This window comes from Epinephelus lanceolatus, chromosome 7, assembly GCF_041903045.1.
Source record: "Epinephelus lanceolatus isolate andai-2023 chromosome 7, ASM4190304v1, whole genome shotgun sequence".
NCBI classification, from domain to species: domain Eukaryota; kingdom Metazoa; phylum Chordata; class Actinopteri; order Perciformes; family Serranidae; genus Epinephelus; species Epinephelus lanceolatus.
This window is the reverse complement of record NC_135740.1, coordinates 7,720,522-7,734,396: the sequence shown is the minus strand read 5'-3', so window position 1 is coordinate 7,734,396 and position 13,875 is coordinate 7,720,522.

Genomic DNA, 13,875 nt, shown 5'->3' with positions numbered 1-13,875 from the left:
TGGTAGTTAATGCTGTAATAGCTTTCAGGTGTTGCGCATCATCTTTTTTTTAAATGAGACTGGCCAAAATGTCACCTGAAAGTCCACACTTTTTAATTATAATACAGGTTAATGTGAGTCTGTGATGAGCAAAACTATGTGACAGAGATTGTCCAGATTCAAAACAAAATTTTAAAAACAATTTCCCTTTGAGGACAGCTCTCTGCAGGGTTCCCAAATTGTCAGTGCATGATGATGGGCAGAGCTCTGTGATTAAACGGGGTGAAAGCAGTAAATGTAATGTGCCATGATAGCTACAGCTTTTTACGCACTCACCTAAAATAATGCATTCTTTCTGATCCCACCCCGCCCAAGGGGGCCTGAAATTACCAAAAGTGTGTTTGGCATGCTACAGACACAGTTGGCAGGGCATACCTGACTGTGATCTGGCCGTGCCTGCGGTTTCTTCTTTTGTGCACAGAAGGTGGGGGGGGATAGAAAGTCTTGTTGTCCCCCCTGCTCAGCCTGGCCTACGGAGCTGTAATGTCCTTTATGTCTGACAGCATTCATCATGCATAAGTGGGTGTGGTTTTATCTAAAGAGGGCTGGAAAAATGATAGACACACATCCTGGCACTGCGCACTGCAGGACGGGTGTCAGCCTGGCCAAGTATACAAACAAATGCACATTAGACCAGCTATTTAAAGCCCTGTAACATGCTTGGACCCTGGTACACCTGCCTGCAGTGTACTTATAGATTAGATTTTGCTTTACACAAAAGCTACAAAGAACCAAATTTCAGTTTGACTTCAAATCCAAACTTAAAAGAACCTAGTTCAAATGAAGGGGAACAATTTAGTAACTTATTTACACCGAGCCTGAAAGCATTAAGCTCCACAGCAGCACTAAAATGGATGACTGACTTTCTCTCTCTCTGTCTCACACAACAGTAAAAGAAAAAAAACAGCCTGAAACAGTCTATAAGCTGTTGTAGTTACTTTCAAATAACCTTTGCAAATATGGAAATGACATTAAAAGTGTTTCTTCTAAAAGCATATGGCCTTTTCTTTGTCCTGTGTTCTTGCGCCAACACCTTGTGCCCTGCACCCTCAAACAAACGAATAAATGACAAAGTGAGGGGGAAAAAACAAGGGAGAGAGGTAAGAAAATTCCATCTGTCTGAATCCTAATGAGGCTTCACACGCTGCAACAGTGTCTTTCACAACTCCAGAGGTGAAACCGTGAGATCCACCCCAAATGGCTGGGGAGACGTCAAAGGGAACTGTTTTTATTTCCACCACTGCAGGGAGGGAGGGGTAGGGAGAAAAAAAAAAACACAGAATGTATCTGTATCTGAGTCCACCTGCACACCAGGCATGGGCTGGACTGTTTTTGGAATCCAACCAAGGGTAAAATATCTCAACAGATGCCTCACTCACACAGCCTGCCTGTCATATTCACAGAGGGCAAAGGTCAAGTGGACAGCAGCATTCCAGCACAGCTGCCTCCTGTCACAGGGAATTTAATTTTCATCATGTGTACTTCTGCTCAATTATAATGGGCCACGCATGCTCGCACACCCAATCCTGAAATTCTATTTTCAATACCCAGGACTCCCCACAGGCTGCAATCTGAGACCTCATTGTTTGTGTGGGCTGTGTAATTGGTTCTACCTGCACCGGCATGAAAATATCATCTTTTATCCAAAGCTTGTTATTTCTGATATAAATCATTAAGATAATCTCTGAAGTGTGATGAAAAGCTGGCGTTTGACATTAATATCCAACACCTGAGATGTGATTCTGAAGATTACATTTATTTATCATGGACATGCCTGGTTTTGCTCGAGCTTAGATTGTCAACAGTTCACAAACAGCTTGTTAAAAGCGTACCAGATCTGTGTAATAATGGACCTCAGCATGCTGCATACGTGTGCCAGGTGTTTGACTAGATGTTTCCAGTCAGTTGCCTCTCTGTCCACAAATAAAGCACAGTGGGAGTAAACACTCCCACGCATCAACCCCGCACATGAGCTTTTTTCCAGAAATCAATTAGCCAGTCATGGAGAAACAGAGTCCTTTGAGATTTCTGTCCTGATCCTCACCCATGATACATCCTCACTGGCCAGACAGAAAAGGCTCTAACCAGCAGCTGTTGGCAAGTGTTTCATTTCTGTGTTCCAAATGAGCCTGATTCCAACACCAGCCCCCAACTCACACCTGATAAATTAAACCCTTTTATGCATGAATAATTGTTCACCGAGTCATAAATTTTTTTTCTATGTGTATTCACTCTTACATTTTACTCTTTGCTTTGATGTGTCCATTCTGGTAGACAGCATACATCCATACATTGAGACACAATGATCCAGTCGAGGCCACCATATGCAGCATCGTATGGTGGCTATAATTGACAACCAACACCATGTCTGGAACACTTCACAATGTCCTGACAGAAAGTCTAGCATGTTTGATTTTCTTTTTTGTTGTTCACGACTTCTCCCGTCATAGAATCCCAGAGCGATCTGCTGCTGTGGACAACTGTATATCAACAACACCACAGCGTTTTAGATATTTAATCTAGGGATGTTACCACAACAAAGTAAAAAAGGAAAAATGATGGCCTGAAACAGCAGAAGCACTTTGGCAAGCCTGTGAGTACTGCCATTAGCATTAGGCTAGCAAGGAATGTCATTTCCTTATAATGGAGGATATAAAGGAACAAAATTCACAGAGTGGCAGGGCCTTTACTCACCACAACTGCAGCAGCTGCAGAGGGTACCAGCTTCATTTAAGACTACATTAGAAACAGGCCTTTATTTCCAAACACAGGCCTTTATTAAGCACTCCATCTGTGTTTTTCTATTCTTAATTCTAATTCACCCTTGTTTGCGCGGTTAAAATTAATGCATCGTGCAGTCATTTTAAACTCAACACTTCCTGTATCCGTTTCAAATTAAAAGCCCTTTATAATTTTGGTTAAGGGAATACCTTCATTTTCTAAACGGGCTTTTACTGGGAAACATTTGCAGAAACTTGTTGTGGAGGATTCAGTGACTTGCATAGTTTTTTATGCAGCACTTCAAATGTAGCTCCTCCTATCTGATGGCACTTTGTACGTTACTACAATAACATTTTGCCTGGGACATGAACAGCTACAATGACTGAAATAATAGTAATATTATTAAAATAATGGGACAAGAATAACCCAATGACATCACGCACATCGTGAAAGGTGGCCAGGGATGATTGGTTGTGGACCAACGTGTAGTTTGTCATGTCTGTCGGCCAAGTCATGGCTTGATTTTATGACTCCACAATCTCCTTTTCTGACATAGTGGCTGTTGGAATGGATAAAAATGAAAATAAAAATGTGAACCCGGCATCAGGCACAAAAATCACTTGTTCCAAACACACATACGACTATTGTCATGGTGGATTTACACTGTAAATGCACTCATAAATCATCATTTGATTAAAAAAAGAAATATTCATATCAAAAAAAACTTTTTAGGTGATTTTCCAACACAAATGATGGATAGCTGACTTCAATGATTTTGTAAGTCAAAAAACCATGGCAACATAGTGTGTCTTAGCTGCATGCATTATTTTTTTTAATGTCCTCTGAAAATGGTGTCTGGTGGGAGCTTCTTGAGGCACTTTATTAATGCTGCATGTCATCAAAATTAGGGATGTCAGTTCTGTTTAATTTTGCTTTTGAAAGCCTGATATTTATTAATCAGTAATAACTGAAAGCACTATCCATTTACAGAGGGTGAAACTTTGGTGTTTTGTGATGTGGATGATTTTCTATTTTCTGTAAGCTTTGCTGTCAGATAGGTGGCTAGCCACGTTAACGTGCAGAAACACAGTGCCTGCAGCCCACCCTCAGGTTTCCACTGGTTAGCTTTGAGATTGGGGTGGGAGCTAACGTTATCTAGCACACCACTCATTCAGCGATTACCACTGGTAACACCATCCCGTTGAAGGCATATTGTTGCTGCAGTACGTGGTGGCTATCCATTCATTGATAACCCAGTGTGTAAGCAGCTTAAATTTGTGCTGCAAAACCCCTTTAGCATTGTTAACAATGTTAGCACCACTAGCTGTGTTGACACTGCTAACAGCACTAACAGAGCTAACAGTAGTTTAAATGCTGTTCACCAGTGGGCCCAACATTTCCATAGCAACGCTACTGGGTCAGGATTACATTACAAGCAGCAAATTCCAAATGAGCCATGTTACTAGCGTTAGCTCCCACCAGAGTACCAGTGGTGCACTGTGCAGTAAACTGAAGAGTAGAAAATTAACCTACCCACCAACATGCATAACTGGTTGGAAATGTTCTCTGCAGTTTAACAGTTGAACGTTGACATCCCTAGTCAAGATGTCTCTTTATTTGCCTGTGTTGTGTGTTTTTGCAGTGTGTTGAGCTCTAAGGGCCACCGTATTTAACATGTATGTAATATGAAACATAATCTAATTTCAAACTAAATCCGCCATGCCCTCATGGCCTGTCTGTATTTAGATGCTGCTCTCCTTTAGGCAGAAGTTGCCAATCCACATCGATACTATGCATGACGACTCATCTCAGAAACAGATCTTTGAATAAAAGTTTTTCAAATGGATCTTTTTATCAGATAAATCCCTCGCTTTGAGAAAACATATTTTCCAAGCCAGGCTGGTTCGGTATAGTCTGATACGATGTTACAGTAAGTATTCCATCTAATGCTCTCAGCCCTGCATGCTCCCATGGCTTCCGCTCCAGATTAGCTGGTACTTAACATATCAGAGGTGTCGCAGAAGATTTACGTCTCCCAGAAAGCTAATCAGCTGTATACTTTATAGGTCATGTTTTTAGATTGGCAACACAGTGTGGGCTGGCTGAGGGTATTACCACAGTCTCATCCCAAACAGTTATGAGAGAGCAGAGAGAGAGAGAGGGCGCCTGGATTCAGTGATGTAAGCCGCATGAAACATGCTCTAATCTAATCTGTGACTATGGGCTGGTCCCAGATCAGAAGATGTCACTGTCAGCCTCATCGCTTTAACCCTGAGTGTGATTCAGCCTTGCATCCAGATCAGCCAAATGATCTGGGCTATAGCCCCAAACTATAGTATTGTTTGAAGACATGATCAATGAGAGCAAAGCATGGATGAAGTGATGGACAGAACACACAGCCGACCCTGGGCTCTGACCTTTCAAAAGAAATGTTTTCGAGTGAGAATCTTCGTCTTTTTGTGTGTGGGCTTGTCTCTCAGAGGTATGTTTCTGCATGATGTTTTAAAACTTTATTTTAATATTGTGTTTATTTGAATTAGATTAAGACACAATAAGCATTATTCTCACACAATGGTCACTTATTATTTTCAAATGATCCTCCATGTTTCAAAGTGTTTTAGGCGGTTTAACCAATTGCAAGATTCATTTCAATTAAACTCTAAATGATCTCACCTAAACCAACTCTAAAAATGTGAGACTATATCTTTTTTAATGATTAGCAATTCAGCTTTAACACAGCGCAAAAAATATGCTCTAAGTGCTTCAGGAAGGTCTGTTTCTGTCTCTTAAATCTGCTGAATAATGTATCAGTTAAACAGAAGGTCTGTCTGTGTTTCTCTTTAACTCATCTGCTCAGTTTCCTTTTATAGAATGAACATGTTTAGTGTCTCAGTGACGTGTGACCGTATTCACAGAGGATATCATCTCACACCTAGCAGTGCTCCTGAATGACATGAAAAGTTCCTTTACACAAAGATGCTGAGAGACACACAAATAGATAAAGGTGGGTAAATAAATTTCCACATACGAGGAATATGACTTGGTGATTTGGTGCATAACAACATACAAGACAAAAGACATTATCTAAAATGAAAATAAGAAAATATACAATAAAATATTAAAAAAAATTGATAAATAAAAATATATCTGTTGTTAAAGTGTTTTTGAAATGTAGAGTTGTGCATGAATATGCAAATTGTTATCCAGGGGATTTAAAAGTTTACAGTATAAGTACAAGAACAAAAATATGTGCAAGAGGGAAGATAGTCAGGATGTGGATTAACGTAACGCATAATGTCAAGACTGGATCAGGATGGTCTGAAGGCCCTATCTTAAGCCAAGTTCAGATCAAAGATTCACAATGAGACGAGCTGAAACAGGCAACTATTTGCAATGCACTGTTCTGCAACACTCTAAAAACCTGCCGGTTCACACCAAAGCAACAAGATGAAATGGTGTATTATGTCTGTGCATCAACTCTCTGTACTTCTGTTCTGATTGTAAGCTGTATGAAGCAGGTAGAACAGAGGCAATGAGGACAAGGTGCGTTGCGTTTCCCTCCAGGCTGCTTCTCCTGGTTGTTTTTTTAACAAGCCACATGTAAACAACAGATTTCAGTTCTATGCATTTCAGTCTCTTTTGTTCTTTTCAGTCTCTTCCCTATGTTCAGTCCATCACTTTCAGTATCTCACAATTCTCACAGTTTCACAAAAGCATCCATTTACCATTTCTATGATAAACACAAAATGTTGACTTCTATAAAAAAAAAAAAAATACAAAAATATAATACAGTATGCTGTACCTAAACTTCTGTGATAATTACTGAAATGAATTACTATGAAATGCTTGTGTTACATGAAAACACTGGGCCACAGGGGGAGCCACAGCGATCGATCGCATTTTAGCCATTTTGAAGCATTTTTCTGTTGTTATAGCGCCACCCAGTTGCCAATTAGAGTTAAATTTCTCCAGTCACCTTGAGGCGTCCTGTTCTACATATCTACCAAGTTTAGTAAAAATCGATATGGCGGTTAGGCCTAGATAAGAAATTAGCTCTCTAGCGCCCCCATTTTGTTTGATGGGGTCAATAATGGAGGGGTCCCCTCAGATTATGTGTGGTCATATGCCTACAAAGTTGCGTGGTGATTGGTGAAACCCTTGAGATGTTATACACCTTTATGTGATGAGCCACGCCCTCCACAATATTCATTGCCTTATAGAAGCTCAGTTTTAGTAAGTTTTCCAACTTTTGCCAAGAGGGAACTTTAGATATTGGTTCCTAGATTATGTTCACAGAGTTCCATGCATATCGGTCAAACTTCCTAGGAAGAGATCGATTTTAAGTGTTTTCAAAAAAATTCAAAATGGTGGAAAATATCTATCACCGGAAGTTATGGGTTCTTAAGGCAAATTTGTTCCTCATGAGGAGAGGCATCTCTGCAAAGTTTCATGTCTCTACGACATACGGGGCATGAGATATGCCCATTCAAAGTTTGCAATTTCAATTGGTTGCTATAGCGCCCCCCTTTCGGGCAATTGATGTAATATTGCTTCATTTGCATCCTCCCATGACCCTCTACCACTGTGCCAAATTTCACATGGATTGACCAAGTCAGTGAGGAGAAAAATGTGGAACAGACACATACACAGACACACAGAGTTTTCGTCATTATATAGTAAGATATTAATACATTTCTGTAAAATGTGAACATAGCAGAGAGCAGAGCAGAGCTGTTGTCCAAATCCCCATTAAGGGAGACACTACACATTTATGCACAAGGTACAGCGTAACTTCCTTGAGTTTTTAGAAGCTAAAACTTTATTTCTGTTTCCTCTGTCAAGTTTATAACTAGAGGTTTCAGTTTTATTGCTTAAATGTCCCGAAATATTTGTTGCATTGACATAAATGCTCTTACTGCATTACTTTTGGCAGAAAACCACTCAGTTCTCCAATTTGCTGAAACTGCCATGTAAAGAGCAAGAAAGGGAAAGACAGTTTTTCTGAAGGCAGGATTTGGTCCTGATGGACTGCAGCCTCCTACCAGTGTTTCAAAGAGTCTGAGTGTTTTCTGGGGTGGGAGGGGTCAGCTACAATCTTTCCTGCCTGCGTTGGGGTCCTGGAGGCGTACAGGACCTTGAGGGACGACAAATTGCAGCCAATCACCTTCTCTGCACAGTGAATGGATCACTGCTGTCTGGTCTTTCCCTTGGCAGTGGCAGCAGGGTACCAGATAGTGATGGAGGGGGTCAGAAGAAACTCAATAATGGCAGTACAGAAGTGCACCATCATCGTCTTTGGTAGGTTGAACTTCTTCAGCTGCCACAGGAAGTACATCCTCTGCTGTGGTTTTTTGATGCTGCAGGCAGCTGATGTCCAACTCCCACTTAAGGTTATGAGTGATGCCAGAATCCTGATGAGGGTGCGCAAACATGATCACATCACCCCAATCCTGAAATCGCTTCACTGGCTCCCTGTCACGCTCAGAATTGAGTACAAGGTCTCCCTCCTCACCCACCAGTGCATTCACAGACATGCCCCCCTTTACCTCAAGGAACTCCTCACCCCCCAGACCGCCTCACGCACCCTCCGTTCGGCAACCACAAACACCCTCCAAGCTCTGCACCATGGGTGACCGGGCCTTTTCCTCTGCTGCACCGAGGCTGTGGAACGCCCTCCCTGACCACCTCAGGGCCCCACAGACTACTGATGTTTTTAAACGAGACCTAAAAATCTTTTTACAAAAGCATTCTGCTAAATGTCTTTTATAGGTTCTCCTTTTAATTATTTATTATCTCTAATCATTTTAATAATTCTTAAATTGTATTAATTCTAATCTGTTTTATTTTTTTTTCCTGCTCTGTAGCACTTTGAGATTGCTAAAATGTAAAGTGCTATACAAATAAAATGTATTATTATTATTATTATTATTATTATTATGGTGGATGCCAGGAAACAAAGTGCTCCACAGTGTGGACCAGGTAGTGACACAGGATGATGGGGTGGGTGAATCCTCAACCATTCCAACTGTCTCATGAACATTGAGCTCCAAGTTTTTCTTTTGACTGCACCAGGTCACCAGATGGTCAATCTCCCACCTGTAGGTGGACTCATCCCCACCAGAGGTGAGTAAATGAGGGTGGTGTCCTCTGTAAACTTCAAGAACTTGACAGACTGGTGACTGGAGGTGCAGCTGTTGGTACACAGACCTCCTATGCTAAAATAAGGGGTGATGCAGACGTCATTGCTATGGATGACATCATGTTTTCTCATGTGAGGAATAAACTAAAATAAAATGTAGATAATATTTTTACATAAAAAGTAATTTAAAAATTGACTTGTCAATTAGATTGTTTCTCATCAAACACCATGTGCATTGTGTGCTATTTTACAGTTGACTGAGCAAATCTTCATCATGTGATGTGGTAATTCTTCATGGCACTAATTATACTGTGTAATCCACCCATGGCAATGAAATCAGGTCTATTTATTCAGTGGGTTATTTCTTGTACACTTACTACAACTTTGTCAGCAATTGTATTTTCTCACAGTCACAGTGGTTTGAGCATTGTACCATCATCCTTTTACTCCGTTTTGCTGATTGGATGGCTGGGTTCTTATTAACTGAAATCAATGGTTAACACCATCATATGCTTTTAAGTATTTATCACCATTGATTTTTGGTAATGGTTAGATTAAGAAAATAGACTTGAAAAGTTCTATTATGGTTGGTTTGACAGTGTGTAACAGAGGCATGAGAGCATGTGACAGCTGACTTAAGAACTTTTTCAAAAGCACACAGCTTTTCTGGCTGTGTAGAGTAATGTGATTTCACCACAGTGATAAAGTGATATCAGTATCTCCGTTGTCCATAAATCCTCTTAGCAGTAACATAATGTTCTCCTCATAATTTCTCTGTCTTTGGTAGGAGATGTAGAGCCTGCAACAAGGTACCAGCTTCAGGTTATGAGAGGTGCACTGTCAGATAGCAGCACATATTTATTGACAAGCACACATGTTCAGGAGAGGCCCAGCCAGCCCCAACTGCCAACCACTGAACATCAGGACATGCTAAGGTTTGTTTCAATTTCAGGATAAAAACTTTGATATTCCAAATCCAGTTTAACCTATTATTAAAAAAGGACCGTGTTACTGTAAATTCTCCTCAGTGGAATAATGTCACTTTTGGTGTAAGTAATTAACCAAAATTCATACATATCCCACATAACCATGAGCCACTAATTTGTGTATGACCCATGTATTTTGGGAAAGCTGTAACCAAATGCATTGCCTCAGGTAAAGAAAGAAGGGGTCCTCAGGAGACAGGTCGGGGTGGTGGATGGATCACAAAACACAGGACTTTCCCCAGGAGACCAGTTTCCATGTGAACTTTGAGTCATTTTAATGTATGTCCTAACTACGTTTCTTTTCCTAAACCTAACCACAGTAACTTTACTTGCCTAAACATAACCTCTGTAACTTTACTTTAAGTAGGTCTATGTAACGTTTTTCATGGTGCTGAATTTGTAGGATATCAAACAAACCATTATATTTGTAGTTGTAGTTAAGAGCAGTAGCAAAGTTGGAGGGTTATTATCAGTAGTAACCATAGACTGTGTAATTAATGGACGTAGCCACCACGACATCACTCACTGGTTTGTGGCATGCTGTTTTGTAGCCTTGAATTCAGCACTTTGGCCGTCCCCATCTTGATTTTTTGGAGCCAGAAGTGACCTTATTTCCGGCGAGAGGGTGAAGCTGTGGAGGAGGGAGGAGTGGATCTGACTCACAGACTGTAGCGACACATCACAGACAGCCTGTCACTGAAGCAGCCCCACCTTTAAATATGCATAACTTTGGGCCTTAAAATATAAATGGATGAGTTATATAGAAATTCACCCCCAGTACAGTGTCATGAATGTTGAAATTAACTATCAAAACAGTTTTTTCTACCAGGCTGTAATCATGGAGCCAATCCCCAGTGGCCATTCAAGGAACTGCAGTTTTTGCCACTTCTGCATTAGCTTCATTTTTCAGCCTGGGAGTTTGCCGCTTGGTAGCAACAGGGTGCATCTGCTACTTTAAGAAGCTAAAGCCAAACTAACTAGCTCTGTTTTCACAAATCATTCCCAGTGGCAGAGGGAAAAAGGAGTTGACTGAAATTAGAGACACTTCCTACAAAAAAGGTTGTAAATTTGCTGCTTTACACTTTTACAAGCTTCATAAAAATGTGGACACAGTTCATGCTACTCCAGGCTGGGCTTAGGCCAAGAATCATCTCACTTCCAGAGGATGCTGACCATGCTGAGGTAAAATTTGCAAATGATTTACATGAGTGCATAGTCTTACTCTTCCCCAAACTTGGTTTATGCACCTCATTAGCCCCTCTGTGTCTGCTTCACTGCAGAAAACACATCACATCAGCAGTCCTGAAATATACAGAACATAAAGGCTACTAACTAAGGTAAAGGAGATTACTCATAAAGGGTTACTCAGTTAATGTTAAAAATAAATTTCCATTTAACGTGCTGTCTGAGGAGTATTAATGTAGATATAGGCCATCTAAAGTATGTTTCATGTTAGGGTTGTTTTCAAAGGACATCATCAAAATTCATGCTAGCTACTGTAGTATAAGAATTGGTTTATTTTTTTCTTTTTTTGTTACTGTATACTTTTTTCTACTTTTTTTCCCGATTTTTTTTTTCATATTTTGAAGAGTGACACTAACCCTTCAAACTATTAAGAAGGTTCCACCTGTCCAGGAAAATTAAGTTAGTTAGAAAAACGTACAAAACAAAACAAAACAACAAAAGTATTATTTTTCTGTGCATTATTAGCAGTGCACTGGTATCAGTTATTAAAGAACTTCTCCAAACACATGGAGTACTTCCAAATATTGACTTTTTTGTTTATAGTTTTTATTTTTCTTTAAGTCTGGATAATCGCTTGAGCAAGTCGCCTTTTTTCCACATCTGTGTTTACCTCAGGTGACCTTGTGACCCGGCCATAGACACTGGGGCACTGAGGAAAGAGTTTCTGACTTGTAAGTTATTTTAAGGGAAAAACTTTACATCTTTTTAAATTTGGAAAAACAGATACAAAACCATGTGTTATTAAATCATTAAAACTTGGAGATCAGTTATTGAAAACTTTATAGTATAATTTTAACATATTTAACAAATTATAACCTTGCCTTCTGTTTTAGATTCCCCATGGAATCCCATGGAAATTATTGTTTTTGTCAATAAAGTCTGGTGGTTTTAACAAGAGCTTAGATGGCAAGCTGAAGCTGTTAACAGCTTTCCTGTTAGAATGGACTTTCTGGAAAGGTAGAGCGGTGAAAATACTCTAAATATAGTGTACATTGAAACAAATATTCATTTAAAAAAATTTTTTTTAGTTGGCTAAAATACCTTTTGTTGCTGACACCGTCCACAGCAGTGTATTGCTTTTCGTGTCAGACTCCATCCTGATCCTCCAAACTGGGGGCGTGCAGACTGACAACTACTGTATGTAATACACCACCCATGGAAAAGTACCCCATACAACCCTACTTCAAAAAAATCTGAACTATCCCTTTAAGTCATGCATTGGAAGACTGATTTTTTTCTTTTAAATTTTAATTCAATTACAATTTGTTGCTGTATAGTTCCAGAAAATGAAAATTTCATTAACTTCTGTTATGACCCAGCTTGAAGGAATGAGAAGCAACATGAATTTTTTAAGCAAAGAGTTTAGATAGTTGATACAAGAAAAAAAGTAAAGCAGAGTACAAGGAAAAAGGTCTTGTGGGTGCTGTTCAACTCTATGAAATAAATGTCATCAAAAGAGATCTTTTCAAATAAGAGCTACTTGCTTTACCTAAATGACACCAAAAATAAAACCCCCATTGTCTTTCCTTATTTGATAGAACCAACAAGGTGCAAGAGACCACACATCCTTTTTAGCACACATGTCAAAATTTCAAGAAGAGTTAGATCAACTATTCTGCAGTCTTTATTTATAGCACACCAGCGTTGGAATGCAGATCTAACCCTAACCCTAGTATTATTTAGAATTTACTTAAATACCAAAAATACTCATTATGCAGAACTGGCCATTTTACAATAATATATACTAGTCCATACCCATTGGTAGCTTTGTCACCTTCTACCTATGCCAATCCTCAATATGCAGTTTCACATAGATTGACCACGTCATGGAGTAGAAAAACATGGGACAGACAGAATGACTGACTGACAGAATGACACACTGACAGTTTCCGTGATTATGTACAGCATACCATACCATGACTTAGTCATACCAAAAATTAGAAAAACAAACAACAACATTCGGCCACAGGGGGGGCCACAGCGATCGGTCGCATTTTAGCCATTTTGAAGCATTTTTCTGTTGTTATAGCGCCACCCAGTGGCCAGTTAGAGTTAAATTTCTCCAGTCACCTTGAGGCGTTCTGTTCTACATATCTACCTGGTTTAGTAAAAATCTATATGGGGGTTAGGCCTAGATAAGAAATTAGCTCTCTAGCGCCCCCATTTTGTTTGATGGGGTCAGTAATGGAGGGGTCCCCTCAGATTATGTGTGGTCATATGAGATGTTATACACCTTTATGTGATGAGCCACGCCCTCCTCAATATTCATTGCCTTATAGAAGCTCAGTTTTAGTAAGTTTTCCAACTTTTGCCAAGAGGGAACTTTAGATATTGGTCCCTAGATTATGTTCACTGAGTTTCATGCAGATCGGTCAAACTTCCTAGGAAGAGATTGATTTGAAGTGTTTCAAAAAATTCAAAATGGTGGAAAATCTATATAACCGGAAGTTATGGGTTCTCGAGGCAAATTTGTTCCTCATGAGGAGAGGCATCTCTGTGCAAAGTTTCATGTCTCTACGACATACGGGGCATGAGATATGCCCATTCAAAGTTTGCAATTTCAATCGGTTGCTATAGCGCCCCCCTTTGGCCAATTGATGTAATAATGCTTCATTCACATTCTCCCATGACCCTCTACCACTGTGCCAAATTTCACATGGATTGACCAAGTCAGTGAGGAGAAAAACGTGGAACAGACACAGACAAATCCACAGACAGAGTTTCCATCATTATATAGTATAAGAT